The following is a 15483-nucleotide window of genomic DNA, read 5'->3' as shown; positions in this document are numbered from 1 at the left end:
TCGTGTCATCAACCTCTGGAGATCATGTTGGTGACATACCATCAACTAGTGATAGTAAAGTTTATGGACAGAAGGGAAAAGTCAAGTTTCCATGTAGGTTATGTGAAGGGAATCACCCCATTCACCTTTGTCCCTATTTGGATGAATCCAAAAGAGTGTTGGATAATTGTCCTACTTCACCACAGTGATTTCCATCTGGTTATAGGAAACTTTCCCTAAGTCCTTCACTAGTTGATGAATTTACTGACCAAAATCAGTCGTCGATCAGACCCACTCTCTCTGAAAGTGAATCCTATGAGTCTATACCCGACCAAAATCAACAGGTTGAGGTAACAGTTGACCCGATTTCACCTTCGATAAATCGTACCTTTTCTGAAGAGAGTGAACACCATACCACTCAAGTTCTTTTTGTTTCTTCAAATTCAAATGAGCTTGGGGGCAATCCGCCTATTCCATTAAGACAGGAGGAAAATCCTCCAGTAACTCAATGGGTTAATCCTCTCGTTTCTATGGTACCCGCTTTTGTTCCACTTTTCCCCTACATCTGGAATTCTTGTGGCCTCTGCAATGATAGTTGGTGAAAGAGTGAAGTTGACCCCAGCAAGATGCACCATATTGTTTTCCAAGTTTATCACAAACTGCCTTGCTAACTCATGGTGATATTTGACCCTCTCAACCATTTCACAAAACTCAAAATAAGACTGATATCTGAAACATGTGGTGGCTAGAGGGCAAGCAAGGAGTTCACTCATGCTAATAGGTTCCTCCCTAATGATTTTTCCACCTTTGTGAGGCTTCTTGGACTGCACATTTCTTTCCCTTGAGCTATCACTAAGTGTGTCCTCTTCAAAACTTGATTCACTGCTTCTTTCCATGCTTGTCTTAATGATGTAATGTGATGATGGTATGGTGAACAATGATAATGGGTGGGGACAAAGAAGATGAGTATGAAGAGATTTTGCAAATGTGAAGTGGAGTAGGGGAATGAAGGGAAAGATTTAGGAAACTAGGGTTTTGACTTATGAGGGACTTAGGGTTTAATGAAGGGAATTAGTTTCTTAGGGGAATAGGGAAAGGGAAAATGGAATTAATGGGTAGTTTTAGGGCAATGAAGTTTGGGAAAAGGGACAAAGGATGTTGGTTTTGTAATGAAGTGAAAATTTTGCAATGAGGTGAAAATGTATGAAGGCAAGCTAGGGTTTTGATTTTAAGAAGCAAAACTCATGAAAAAAACATGAAGAAGACTAATTTCAGCTCAAGATTGATGAACACTTACTTGTAGGAGTGAAATGCAGTGTTTGAGAGAATTTGGAATGATTTTGAGTGATTTTGGAACCTCCCTAGCGAATTCACAGCGCACTGGGCCCAATGTGCAGCGCCTGCCTAATGTGCAACGCCTGTGTAATTTAACACTAGCAAAAATTATCTGATGCGTAGTTCCAACCCTTTGATGCGCAACACTAGGCAAATTTGCTGCAAAATCTTGGTTTTCTTCCTCTTTTGTTCAATTTCGCTTCAAAACACGATTTTGTCTCTCCACTTGACTTTTTGCACAATGAAATGAATAGCTAGCATGAATTTGTTTTATATATGATGCACTTTAATTTTTCTTCATTGCGAACCCACTTTTATAAAGTCTTAGTCACTTTTTCAAAAACTCTATTTTTCAATTTGAAGTTTGAATTTTTTCTTGGCACTCTGATGGACTGATGTCTTGGTGTTTTTTTTTGCAGTGGTAGGAGTTGGAAAGGTGACCAGGAACAATTGCTGAGTTTATTACATATAGAAACACTTAAAATACATGAAATTTTTTACAAAAAATGGAAAAACTCTGTTTTCACCTCAAAACAGAGTTTTGAGTTAAACAAGATTTATTAAGCATATCAGAAGTAAATTTATGATTTTATGAACTTATTTATCCTCCTCATGTGCCTGCTAACCTTTCTATTCAATTTTGGATGACCGTGATGACAAACCCTAGACCTAGTGAAACTAAACCATAAAACTGAATGACATGAACTGAAATGACTATAAATGACTAAAAAGAGATTTTGAATGAGCCAACAGGTATATGACATGAGGGAAAGTGAAATGAAACCACTACCATCAGTTGATCCTTGACCTAGTGGAACGCAGCTAATCGAATGAGACACCTAATATGCGTGCAAAAGAGAAATTTGTTCACTGAGGGAAGTGTGAAGACACTGACACTAACATTAGCTCCAATGGGGATGGTAGCTCCTTGGAGGTGCCAAGAACACCGTAGACCTAGTAGCCTTATCCATTGGGCATGGAGTCAAAAACTCTAACTGAAATGCTTGACCGAATACTGATAACTCAAATACACAAACTGACTCTTACTCAACTAAAAATTGACTCAATACTAAAACATAACTGACACACTGGAAACTATACTCAAAATGGAGCTTATTCAATAAAACCTAGTCTAACTGTTCCAGTCATCACCTGATCAAGTGAAGTGAAACAACCAATGCAACCAAGTAAGCATTTTGGCTACTATTTGCATTCTCTGCAAGTACTTGCTTATGAACAACAAGAGAGAACTACTGAAATGCAACTCCGATGAAAACTTGTAAACAGATCCAAATTTTCCCAAATTCAATAATATGGATTCTCTATCTGACTCCAAAAATATTGCATAAGGATCTTGAAATTCATGCGCACTGGAAATTAGCTCATCCGATGGATTACTTTTCTCCTCCTCATACCATGAATTCAAACTTTCATCTAAGCTTTGTGACGAGACACCTGCTAAAAGTGGCAAAGAAACCAGCTACTAGATCAAGTTTGTATCAATACTGTTTCAATATCACAGTTAGCTAGTGGAGAAGGACTTTGACTGCAGACATCATGCAACACATTAGTTATTGGATCGTGAAAAACTTGAAAAGACTTTTTCAACCCATTTTCTATTGGTTCCAATGAGATTGCATGATTTTCTACAGGCTACTCATTTGAAGATATACTATGAAAATTTCCCTTCAAAAATTGAAATGATTCAAAATAGAATGGTATGGAATCATCTTGCATCATTTGATCATATGTTCCAGCTTCCAAGTCTTCATCTGCAACTTGACAATCAATGGCATTCGGTGGTTGCAAATCTAGATACAAGAAGTCTTGAACAAGGATCACATTGCCCTCAAGATGGTCAAGATCGAAACTTATCGACGGTTGACTTCTGATTGCATGAAATTTGTCTCTGATGATCTGAAACGAAGCAAAACAAAAAGGCAAAGATCCTTCATTTACTTCAAAATTTGTTGCACTGTCCTCCTCACTTCCATAGTTGATATGCAATGGCTAATCACTGTACTCGAACTGCTGAAAGTGAACTTCCTCCTTACACAAACCAGCTGCTAATTTGTCTACAAGATTAGCTTCTATTTGGAGAACATAATCATCATCATACTGATCAAACTAAGGCAAATCATCAGTATAAAACACATCATCAAGCATACATGTCATATCAATATATCTCTCTTCTCCAAGATGATCTATAAAACAATCATTATCAGGTCTATGACAACTGAGATAATAAAGAAAATGTTTTGGATCAACAACTTGTTCCTCTTCAATCAGCGAGCCATGGTCTTGAACATTATACTCATTCCTTGTGGTGATCCTTTGCATCATCTCTTCCACTTCACGTACCAAAATGTCAAGCTTTACCTCTAAAGATGTCGATTCCTCTAGATCTATGTTCTTCATCTCTTCTTCCTTCAACTTTGCCCTTCTGATCAAAAAATTAGCCTCTACATCTACTGCACTGTTTTTCATCTCTTCAAGTGTTGCAAGGTTCCTTTCTCTCAGCTAAAACTCCATTTTTGGATCAAAGGCATCTAGGTAGTGCAAGAGAGCAGATCCAGGAGGAGGTCTTATATTAACCGGCATCGAAAAATAGACTTGGTTAAACCTGAAAGAAAACTATTGTACTATCTCCCCTGGTAATCTTTTCAACTGGTTATACTCTTCTATAATCAAGAAAGGGTTTTTTCTCACCACCCACTTGTCAAGGAAAACTTTGACGAACTGCTGGAAATATGAAATGCTCGCATCAGGTAGGGTTTTGAACCAACTCTTGACTTTTCCTTGCAAAGAAAGAGCAAAAGGCCTAATACTAACATCCTCTTCATTGACTTCAAAAAGGTCAGAAAAGACTCAAAATTCAGTACATGTCTCTCAGCAGTGATGTTGTCACATTCACCATCAAATCTTGGTAGATATAGGTAATGTTTTTTAGGGAAAGCATGAGATATAGGAGGTAAAATCATAGGCTTGTATCTATCTGGAATTTTACAAGGTATAGGAATATGTACAAAAGGTGTAGAATCAGTCTTCGTCTCTTGAGGCTCATCGGTTTGAAGACGATCATCATAAAATTCAGAAGAAGGGTCTTGATCAAGATCAAAGGCATGTGAATATTTCACAATCTTCAAAGGGAAGGAATCAAATGCAGGTCTAGGATCTTTCCTTGAATACAATATACTTTGTAAAGCCTTCTTGACATTCTCGAGAAAAGAGAATAAATAATTTATAACGGAGAACATCATGTCTTGGTAAAATTCCAACTTGAATACCTGTTCTTGCCATATTGTCCTTTCATGTTTCTGCTGGTTGGGTTCATCCTCCAGTGGAGTCCTTGGATATGATCTCGAAACTGATTTGGAGTCGCTAGGTGAATGATTTCAGCCTTCCTATGTCTGATCGTTGTCCACCATCAACAATCAGATCTGAACTTGATACATTTTGTTGAGGAACATAAAACTATGTTTCCTAGTATGGTCGCCACTATGTTAGTGCCTAAATCTACCTCAGGCTAAAGGAAGGAAGGTCTAGGGTAACATCAAACCATGCTTAACTTGGTAGCTAGCCCTACCAGGTCCGGAGAGGGCTCTCTCCTTGTCAATCTCAATTAGAATATTGGCAACTAGGGCTTGAGATGACTGAAATGAATGCTGATTTTAGGCTAGGTATGGTAGATCAGAGGATTTTGTTTGATTTTGGTGGTTGGTTGCTGGATCAAATGGAGAAGGCAACTTTGGGTCCGGGAAATCAACTCAGATTTGCAGGATGTTCTATGGGGCGAGGTAGGTAGGTGTTTTGGCACTTGGAATTGAGTGTGATGGTAAGTCTAAGACTAGTGAGGAGTTGAGGAGGGCATGCAAAGTTCATGAGTCCTCTTCAAATAGCAGAAAACATTAAAAACTAAATGTGTTCCCAAGGCAGAGCATTGAATATCAATGGATTCCACCTATCTATCTTGATTCATTTAGTTATGAAGAAAGAAATAGATGTTGGCACATATAACACATAAGAGAAACTAAATAACAAAGGAAGAAACAATGCCAAGACACATTACCACAAGAATCCCACAAAATGCTACAAAACCTTGGTTTATTTCCTTGCCAAACTGCAAAAGTGATGTACAATGAAGCTCAAAGCATCCACAAGAGTCCAACCTTTACAAATGACTAAGAAAGTACATAATATAGGCATCAAACCACCTATGCTAGCCATCAAGGGTCGAATCCATGAGAAGAGGGGTGGTTTCAACCATATCTAAACTAAGAACAGGAATATAGGCAGTGGAACAGCTTGCCTCTAAAACCATGGAAACTGATTCATTCAACCTCAAACCACTTCTAACTGATGTATCTACCCCCTCAAGTCATTTTTCATCAAATTTACATCATATTACATCATTTACCATCACAAATTTACCAAGGAGAAGAGAAAAAGTCAACTGGTAGTCAAACTGGGCGAAATTATGAGTTTTAGGCAAAATTGGCAAAAAATTGCCTGATGCATAGTGCCCTGAGCTTGATGCACAGTGCCGCGTCAAGGTTGCTTTTGGAGGCCTTCCACTCATCCAAATTAGGCCCAAGATAGCTTGTTGGAAAGCTCTGTTTGTCTAGTTTTTGGAACGTCTTGAACTTCCTGATTTGGAGTTGATTTTCCCCTCCAAAAGTTGATTCTCCCTAGACTTCTTCCTATGGGTCCAAAAAGTGGCAAAGAGGGCATTGTTTAGGTGTTTTTTGCCCTTTTGGTGGCCCAAATCTTCTCAAAAATTGATGAAACTTTTTGGGTTTGCTTGCTTTTTGATGATGAATCCAAAACTATAATCCATTTGGCAAAATAGTGAGCCAATTCAATGCGCAGTGCCGGTGGTGCTGCGCATCAGCTGAAATTTCCTGTGTTTTTATGTACAAAATTGCAAAATGAAAAAAATTTCCCAAAATTTCTTCAAATTTAGCAAGAGGCAACCATATTAAGTGATTTTCGGAGCTAATGAAGCTTTAGTCAAAATTTTGAGTTTATCGTGCTCTTTCTTGGCCCTCAAGGCACTCCTTAACCTAGCTTTTAGCCTCTTTACCCTTGTTTTGCAAATCTTGTTCTCGGCTAGGTAGTGATAGGCCATATGGTGCAGCATTTTCTTCTCTTTGTTGGCTTTATCAAGAATCTTCTCAAGGTGAATGTTCACCCTCTCCAACCATGATTCTCGGTCAGGCTCAATTTCTTGCTCAAGGGAGGTCATCTTGATCTTGCTTTTCTTTTCCATTTGACTATTTTCTCTAATCATTTGTAGCTCCATAATAGCTTGCTTATCTTCCAGTTGCTTCTTTTCCTACTCAAGATAGTTGATGATCCATTTTGTCCTCTCAAGGTTAAGTGATAAGGCTTGTATTTTAGCCTCCTTCTCTTTGATAATCATGTCCTTGAGTCTTGAGCTTTGAAAGCCCAGATCAGTGACATCCTCCTCAATCAAAATAAAATCCCTGTCTTGCCCTTTAGTAGGGCCCTCCTCATGCATCTTTTTCTTTCCTTTGTCTCTGCCCTATACCTATTTAGCTAGAGAAGAAGGCAAAGCCCCTTTCACCCCTGGTGAAGATAGCATTTTCCTGTGGTCCAGTGAAGAAAATGAGACCCCTTCCACCCCTGGTGGAGATAGTACTCACTTGGCAGCTACAAAGAGCATCCTAGTGCCTCTTTCATAAGTGACAAACACAAGAACATGAACCTCCTCTATTTTATTTTTAGGTTCCTTTTGTTGCCCGGAAGGTTCACCTCCCTCTTGAGGATCTGAAAATATTTGAGGCCCCTTGAAGCACTCATGGGCAATGAAAGTTTCCCATGACACTCCCAACTGAGTGAGCTGATGCAAAACAATAATTTTGATAATAGAAAAATGATAAATACTATTGAGCTGTTGTGGATATGGTTTTCTTTTTGCAATCACTGTCATCCTCTCTATGTTTTTGCATATGAAATAAGGGATGCTCATCATTCTGACCCTGGTGAAGTGCATAAGCAATTTGATGTGGTAGGCATACAGTCTGGAGAACCTACCCTCACATGTAAAGTATTTTATGATAAGTTTCATGAGTGGAACATACCGGTCCTCTAAGAATTTGAAAGGAAACACCTTGCTAAGTTTACCATGGTACTTGGCCTTGATATAAGGTTCATAATGCTGCTAGCTAATATTTTTCCTTTTGTTCCACTTTTCCCCTACATTTGGAATTCTTGTGGCCTCTGCAATGATAGTTGATGAAAGAGTGAAGTTGACCCCAACAAGATGCACCATATTGTTTTCCAAGTTTATCACAAACTGCCTTGCTAACTCATGATGATATTTGACCCTCTCAACCATTTCAAAAAACTCAAAACAAGATTGATATCTGAAACATGTGGTGGCTAGAGGGCAAGCAAGGAGTTCACTCATGCTAATAGGTTCCTCCCTAATGATTTTTCCACCTTAGTGAGGCTTCCTGGACTGCGCATTTCTTTCCCTTGAGCTATCACTAAGTGTTTCCTCTTCAAAACTTGATTTACTACTTCTTTCCATGCTTGTCTTAATGATGTAATGTGATTATGGTATGGTGAACAATGATAATGGGTGGGGACAAAGAAGATGAGTATGAAGAGATTTTGCAAATGTGAAGTGGAGTAGGGGAATGAAGGGAAAGATTTAGGAAACTAGGGTTTTGAATTATGAGGGACTTAGGGTTTAATGAAGGGAATTAGTTTCTTAGGGGAATAGGGAAAGGGAAAATGGAATTAATGGGTAGTTTTAGGGTAATGAAGTTTGGGAAAAGGGATAAAGGATGTTGGTTTTGTAATGAAGTAAAAATTTTGCAATGAGGTGAAAATGTATGAAGGAAAGCTAGGGTTTTTATTTTAAGAAGCAAAACTCATGAACAAAACATGAAGAAGACTAATTTTAGCTCAAGATTCATGAACACTTACTTGTAGGAGTGAAATGAAGCATTTGAGAGAATTTGGAATGAGTTTGAGTGATTTTGAAACCTCCCTGGCCAATGCGCAGCACACTGGGCCCAATGTGCAGCACCTGCCTGATGTGAGCGCTTATGTAATTTAACACTGGCAAAAACTATCTGATGCATAATGCTAGTCTGATGCATATCCCCAACCCTCTGATGTGTAGCGCCAGGCAAATTTGTTGCAAAATCCAGGTTTTCTTCCTCTTTTGTTCAATTTCGCTTCAAAACACAATTTTGTCTCTCCACTTGAAGTCTTTTGCACAATGAAATGAGTAGCTAGCATGAATTTGTTTTATATATGATGCACTTTAATTTTTCTTCATTGTGAACCCACTTTTATAAAGTCTTAGTCACTTTTTCAAAAACTCTTTTTTTTCAATTTGAAGTTTGACTTTTTCTTGGAACTTTGATGGACTGATGTCTTGGTGTTTTTGTTTTTTGCAGTGGCAGGAGTTGGCAAGGTAACCAGGAACAGCTGCTGAGTTTATTACATATAGAAACACTTAAATTACATGAATTTTTTTTACAAAAAATGGAAAAACTCTATTTTCACCTCAAAACAGAGTTTTGAGTTTAAAAAGATCTATTAAGCATATCAGAAGTAAATTTATGATTTTATGACCTTATTTATCCTCCTCATATACCTGTTGACCTTTTTATTCAATTTTGGATGACCATGATGACAAACCCTAAACCTAGTGAAACTAAACCCTAAAACTGAATGAAATGAACTGAAATGACTATAAATGACTAAAAAGAGGTTTTGAATGAGCCAATAGGTATATGACATGAGGGAAACTGAAATGAAACCACTACCATCAGTTGATCCATGACCCAGTGGAATGCAGCTAATCGAATGAGACACCTAATATGCATGCAAAAGAGCAATTTGATCACTGATGGAAGTGTGAAGACACTGACACTAACAGAACCAGTCGACTGTTAGGGACCCTCCCTCAGTTACCTATTACTTTGGGAGGAAAAACTATTTATCTCAATGTGATGGTAGTCCCAAGACCTTTAGATTACAATTTACTTCTTGGGTGCGACTATGTTTATGGCATGGGAGTTATTGTTTCAACACTCTTTTGAGTGATTTGTTTCCCGCATGAAGGCAGGATTGTCACCATTGACCATCTTCCATTTCTCGGTCCAAATATAGCTCCTAGTCAACCATCTTCCCTAAATGGTACTTTTGTACCAATGATATCATCCCCGCCATGGGTTAATTATGTGGCAACCTATTCCATACCTACATCAATTGACGATCAATTCAGTGATGTTGTACATCATGTATTGGGGGCATTGGAACTACATCTCTCTTTCATGAGCTCTTATGAGTTGTGATTGAATCCAAGGATAGTTCGTTGTCTTGTGTCAACCTCGTTAAAAGATGAAACCAAGGAGTATGAGGATAGTTCTTTTACTGTGTCAACCTCATTAAAAAATGAAACATACCCGAGGATAGTTCTTTGTCTTGTGTCAACCTCTTTAAAAAATGAAACCAAGGAGTATGAGGATAGTTCTTTTACTGTGTCAACCTCGTTAAAAAATGAAACATACCTGAGGATAGTTCTTTGTCTTGTGTCAACCTCATTAAAAAATGAAACAAGGGTTCAAGGATAGTTCTTTTACTAGGTCAACCTCGTTAAAAAATGAAACAGGTCCATGAGGACAGTTCTTTTACTGTGTCAACCTCATTTAAAAATGAAATAGGCCAATGAGCATAGTTCCTTGTCTTGTGTCAAGCTCGTTAAAAAATGAAACAAGGAATCTGAGCAGAGTTTCTTGTCTTGTGTCAAGCTCGTTTAAAAATGAAACAAGGTCCCAAGTTCCAAGTCGAGTCTCTGATTAGATCTCGTAAAATCCCAGTCGAGCCTTTCACTTGATCTCATAAAAGAACCTTCATTCCATCCACCTGATAGCCATGAGTAGTCTACTTAGGTGAATGTAATGAAGCTTGGGGGGCATGCACCTAGTGGTAAAGTTAAGTTTCCCTGTAGGTTATGTGAAGGGAATCACCCCATTAACCTTTGTCTATCTGGACGAAGCCAAAAAGGTGTTGGATAACCATCTTGCTTCACCGCAGTGACTTCCATCTAGTTACAGGAGACTCTCCCTTTCATCATGATGGGGGCATGCAAACCATTTTCAAGCATAGTTTTTCGTTTCAAGCTTGTGTAAACATGAAACTAAATCTAAGCATAGTTCCCTATGGTTCAAGCTTGTCTAAAAATGAACCCATTTCCATTTTAACCCTTGTGATTGCCATTTTATCAGCCTCTTTTATCAGATGAGCCTTGGTATCATTCCATCACCACCATCTCTTTGGTCGATCATATGCTTTTACTTGGTTGTTTTACCCTTTTTGAGGAACAATTGCAATGAGTGGTCTTATTAGCCAGCCTCTTCACATAAATCAACATGTTTTGAGAAGTTCCAACATCACCAGAACCAGTTGCTACCCTAGACACCACTCGCTCCTCAAAATGGAGTCGTATTTAAACTCTTTTCAGACTCTCTAAATAAGAAAATATTGTCAAGTGCTTGTCTATTCCAACTCGTTAAAGTATTGGAAACGACATATCTCTTTATTATTTTATCCCTTTTCAGACCTGAGGGATTATTTTACGAAAAGGAACTTATAGAGTCTTCTTTTCGTCCCTTTTCAAACTCTCCAAACATGAAAAGGACCAAGTTATCTTTGTCGTTAAACTCATTAAAATATCATAATAGCGACAAACTTGTCCATCTAGACAAGACCGAGTTTCACCATCGCTAGACTCGTTAAAACATCAAATAGCAATGGGTTTGACCAAAGGGTGAATTATAGAACAATCATATGTTATCCTCCTCAAGCTTGATAAAAATTAAAGAGGTACTGATCAGTAATGACTGGGGAAAATAGGAAAAGTCTTGAAAACTTATGGTAGCAAGTCGCTCTTGAACATGACACTTTCACTTCATCTCCGTGATTAAGTTGGGTTGGGACATTCCGTTTGATGGTCATCGTACCGTTGGTCTATCACACCATCCATCACTCTTGTTTTGGGTCAATGCTACCAATTCATCTCAGTTTTGCTGATATATTCAAGAGAATTCATCCAGTTAAAATTTCATTTGTTGCAATACTACAAACCTTCATTTTCATGTCTGCCATTCCTGTACCTTGTGTCATCAGTTCATTTTTATCTCCAAAAATCATTTACTTCATTTCGTATCGTAGATGTGGGATATATCAAGGCCCTCCTATGATGAGTCGCTTCTTGTTAACATCAGCTCATCATCCAAGAAGTTGACTTAGAAACATCCTTTCAGTGCTTTGAAGCTTGTTTACATCAATGGCAAGTTTCTCTCTTCTGATGATAGATTCACATCAATGGCCTTCGACCGAAATATTTTGCATGGTGTTTGAAATCGAATCATCTACTCACACCATGAAAAATGTATTATAGTACCTTGAGGATCATCATCATTATCAGTGATCCCTCTCGCGCCTGTTAACAACTTACATCATTGGCTGGTAATCAGGCGATGTCTCTCCATGTTTGACCTTGGAATATCTATTCACATGGTTAGACTTGTACATTGAGTGAAGATTGAACGAGTTTAAAGACCCCAGATCTAGTTTCATCCATCTGGGCTACGATATATTCAGGAGTACAAAGGCATCAAATGTTTAAAGGTTTTACACATATGGTCATCCTAATCATGGATCACAAATCTATATCTGTAGAATTACAAGTCTATATTTCTAAACGACTATCTGATCTATGTATATGTAATGAAAGTTTATAAGCTAAGCATGGGAATGCCTCCCTTAGCTAGTTCACGAGAAAATCATATTATCATGATGTATTGTATTGTAATTGATGTAGGTCACCTTCCAGTTTGAAACTTCCGATCCTCATGATAAAGCATTTCACCCGACATAGATATTTACGACCTCATGCTTTAGGGGGCAACTGTTATAGACATATTTGGGCACATCAATGCCAACTCACATGTCGATGATATTAAGTTTTATCAACCCCTAATATAGTTGTTTTATGCCCTAAAGAAACTTAGTCCTCTAAATGCCTCATTCCCCAAGAGTTTCATCACAAAATTCATCCAAAAAGTGCCTAAAAGGGATCATTGCAGAAAGCCCTGTGTTAGGGTGCTATGCATAGCAGGTGCCACACTGTCCAAGTGCTATGCATCACAGTTTGGCCCTCTTTAGGGTGCGATGGTCAAGCTTAGACAAAATTTCAAGAGAGTTTGAAGAATCAGTTACTCATGGAAACCTCTAGAAGCTTCTCATGTGCCACCTGCCCCTCTGAGTTCACCCAAGAATAACTAAAGGAATTAGGAAACCACCTCCTATTCCCCTCTTTCATGGAACCAATTCCTAAAAATAGAAAGACATTCATCATCATCATTGATGACTCAACCTCCTTCACTCATCTATAAATGGATCCTTCATCCAAGAGATCTAGAGGCTGAAGATTTCTGAGTGATGAGGAAGTGCTGATAGTTTTATTATTGAGACAAAGTATTGTTGTAATGTCAGAATTTCTTGCTGCTCATGAGGTGAAGAAGGTTTGAAGGTGGGAGGATGGCGCTGGATCGGGCTTATGGGTTGTAATCCTCCTTTCTATTAATAAAGCTTTTCAAGATTTTTGCCCAACGATTGTGTAATCTTTCAATGCAATTATATGTTTATCATACTTTCAATTATGTGATGTTTATGAATTATGGATCATTATGCTTTGACGGGTCTATATTTCTATAATTGTGCAGGTACTCTCCAAGCGTGTTAAGTATTGGGAGGAGTAACAAGATCAGCCAAAGGAGAGAAAGATCAAGTGAGGAATCAAGTGAAAGTTACAGGTTGGCTCTTCATAATCTTTCTCTTATATGTCATTCATAGGAAAAATAGTGAATTGTTTTAACTGTTGTTTCTAGGTTAGATACCAAACCTATAGGGTTAGCATTTCTTAGAAATACTAATTTTCTTGAAAATAGGATTTAGCGGTAGTTCATCCCTCCTTGATGGCCTTTGCGTCCTCTTACATGCATCACATGCCTTACAATATGCTTTAGAATCTTTATGCAGCGTCGGCCACCACAACCTAGCGTGCAAAACCTTCTACGTTGTTTCTTTTCCTTCATATTGTCCTTCCGCAGCTCCTCCATGAGATTCAACAAGAATACTATTTCATTCAAAATTGGGCACATATCATCGAAGTATCTCATCCAATCCCATCTTACACAAATGGGCTGCAATTACTGAGAAATCGGTCGTGCGCACCACCAACTCTTTCTTCTGTTGATTGGTGTATCCTTTTGGAGCCGTCCCTATAGTCAAGAAGTGGATAATGTCTGCAAAGTGGTTGTACGCTACACGCACCACGAAGAGCTGTGCGTTGGGCACCCCTTCCTCCAAATTAGTAGGCTCCTCTCCTATCTCAATGTGCAACAGATGGTCAAGTCCTGCATTCAACCTTCTCGGCTTCACAATTACCTCAAAATAATATTCTTGGAATAACAACAACCATCTTCATATTTTCCTCCCCAACACAAGCTTATCGACTAGGTACTTCAAGGCAGAGTGATTTGTGCACATCTTGAAATGTCCTCCTAACAGATAGTGCCTGAACTTTTGGAGTGCGTAAACCATCGCCAACCCTTCACGCTCTGTTGTCGAATAATTATTTTTAGCCTTTGAAAACTTCTTGCTCACAAATGCTATAGGATGATCTAGTTCTCCTTCACCAGCCTATGTCAACACTACTCCCAACGCAATACACAAGGCATCAACATGCACATGGAATTCTTTCTTCTAGTCCAGGAAAATCAAGATAGACATGGTAACCATTTTCTCCTTCAAGACATCCAGACTGCGTTGAGATTCTTCATTCCAATAGAATGTAGCATCCTTCTTTAGCAACGTTTCCATGGGCGCAGTAATCTATGCATAAGACTTGATGAATTTTTGATAATACCTGGTATGGCTCAGCATTGTGTGCAGCTGTTTAACACTCCTTGGGGCTTCCAAATTTATTATTACCGCAATCTTGGTAGGGTCCACCATGAGTCCTTTCCTGCATACCACGTGACCCAGAAAAATCCCAAAGGGGACACAAAATAAGCACTTCTTTAGGTTCATCACAATCTGATACCTTCAGCATGTATCCAACATTAAGCACAGACTGTCTACATGGCGCTTGACTAGTCCAAACACTGTCCAATCATCGAAATAGACTTTCAATAATATGTGAATGAACTCCTTGAATGCCATGATGACTACGTGAGAGAATATTTCTGGCGCATTCTTGAGTCCAAACGGCATTACTGTATACTGGAAACAACCCCATTCCATCACGAAGGTTGTCTTACTCCTATCCTCTAGGGCGATCTTAATTTGATGGTACCCAGAGAACCCATAAGTGAATGAATACACTTCATGTCCTCCCACATTGTCCAATACTTCATTAGTGAATGGCGTCGGAAAGGGATCATGGACACAGGCATTGTTAAGCTTTCTGATGTCTATGCAAATCCTTATTTCGTCCTTCTGCTTCTTTTCCTGAACTACCATTGGACTCACCTAGTCAGATTCCTCCACCGGTTTGATAATACGTTCTTCAGCATCTTGTCCAACTCCAAGTAGACCTTTTCCTTGTATTTGGGATTAAGGCGATATGGCCTCTGATTAATAGGATTTGCGTCCAGTTTCAGAGTTATTTTCATCGCTCCCAAATTGCCTATGATTCCTTTCAAGTCTGAAAATTTTGTAGGGAATAAATCCTGATATTTGTGGAGAAATTCAGTGACCTTATCCAATGTAGCATCATCCAAGTAATCCCCAATATTCACGAACTTCAGCTCCGCCTTTGTGCCAATGTTTACTTGCCTATTTTTCAATGTTGCAGTGATGTCTGGATTCTCTATCTGCGATCCCTCAACCTCGCGGTGGCCTTCCGTTTCTGGTATGTTAATATTCCTTGGATCCTCATCCTCTGCTTTAGAAATCATGTTATAGCATTCCAACGCATGGCATAGCTAGGTGCTCCAATCTGGTTGAATCAATTCCAAAGGATCCTGTGGCATTCTGAAGACCGTTGCCTTAAGCTCCTACAACACCTCATCAATGCTTTCAAACCTGTATTCAAAGCTGAATGTTCTCACGAAC

Source organism: Pinus tabuliformis, chromosome 7 (genome assembly GCF_031772625.1).
Source record: "Pinus tabuliformis cultivar Carrire ecotype Pingquan chromosome 7, CPIR1, whole genome shotgun sequence".
NCBI lineage: Eukaryota > Viridiplantae > Streptophyta > Pinopsida > Pinales > Pinaceae > Pinus > Pinus tabuliformis.
The sequence above is the reverse complement of the archived record's forward strand: the minus strand, read 5'-3'. Positions refer to the sequence as shown.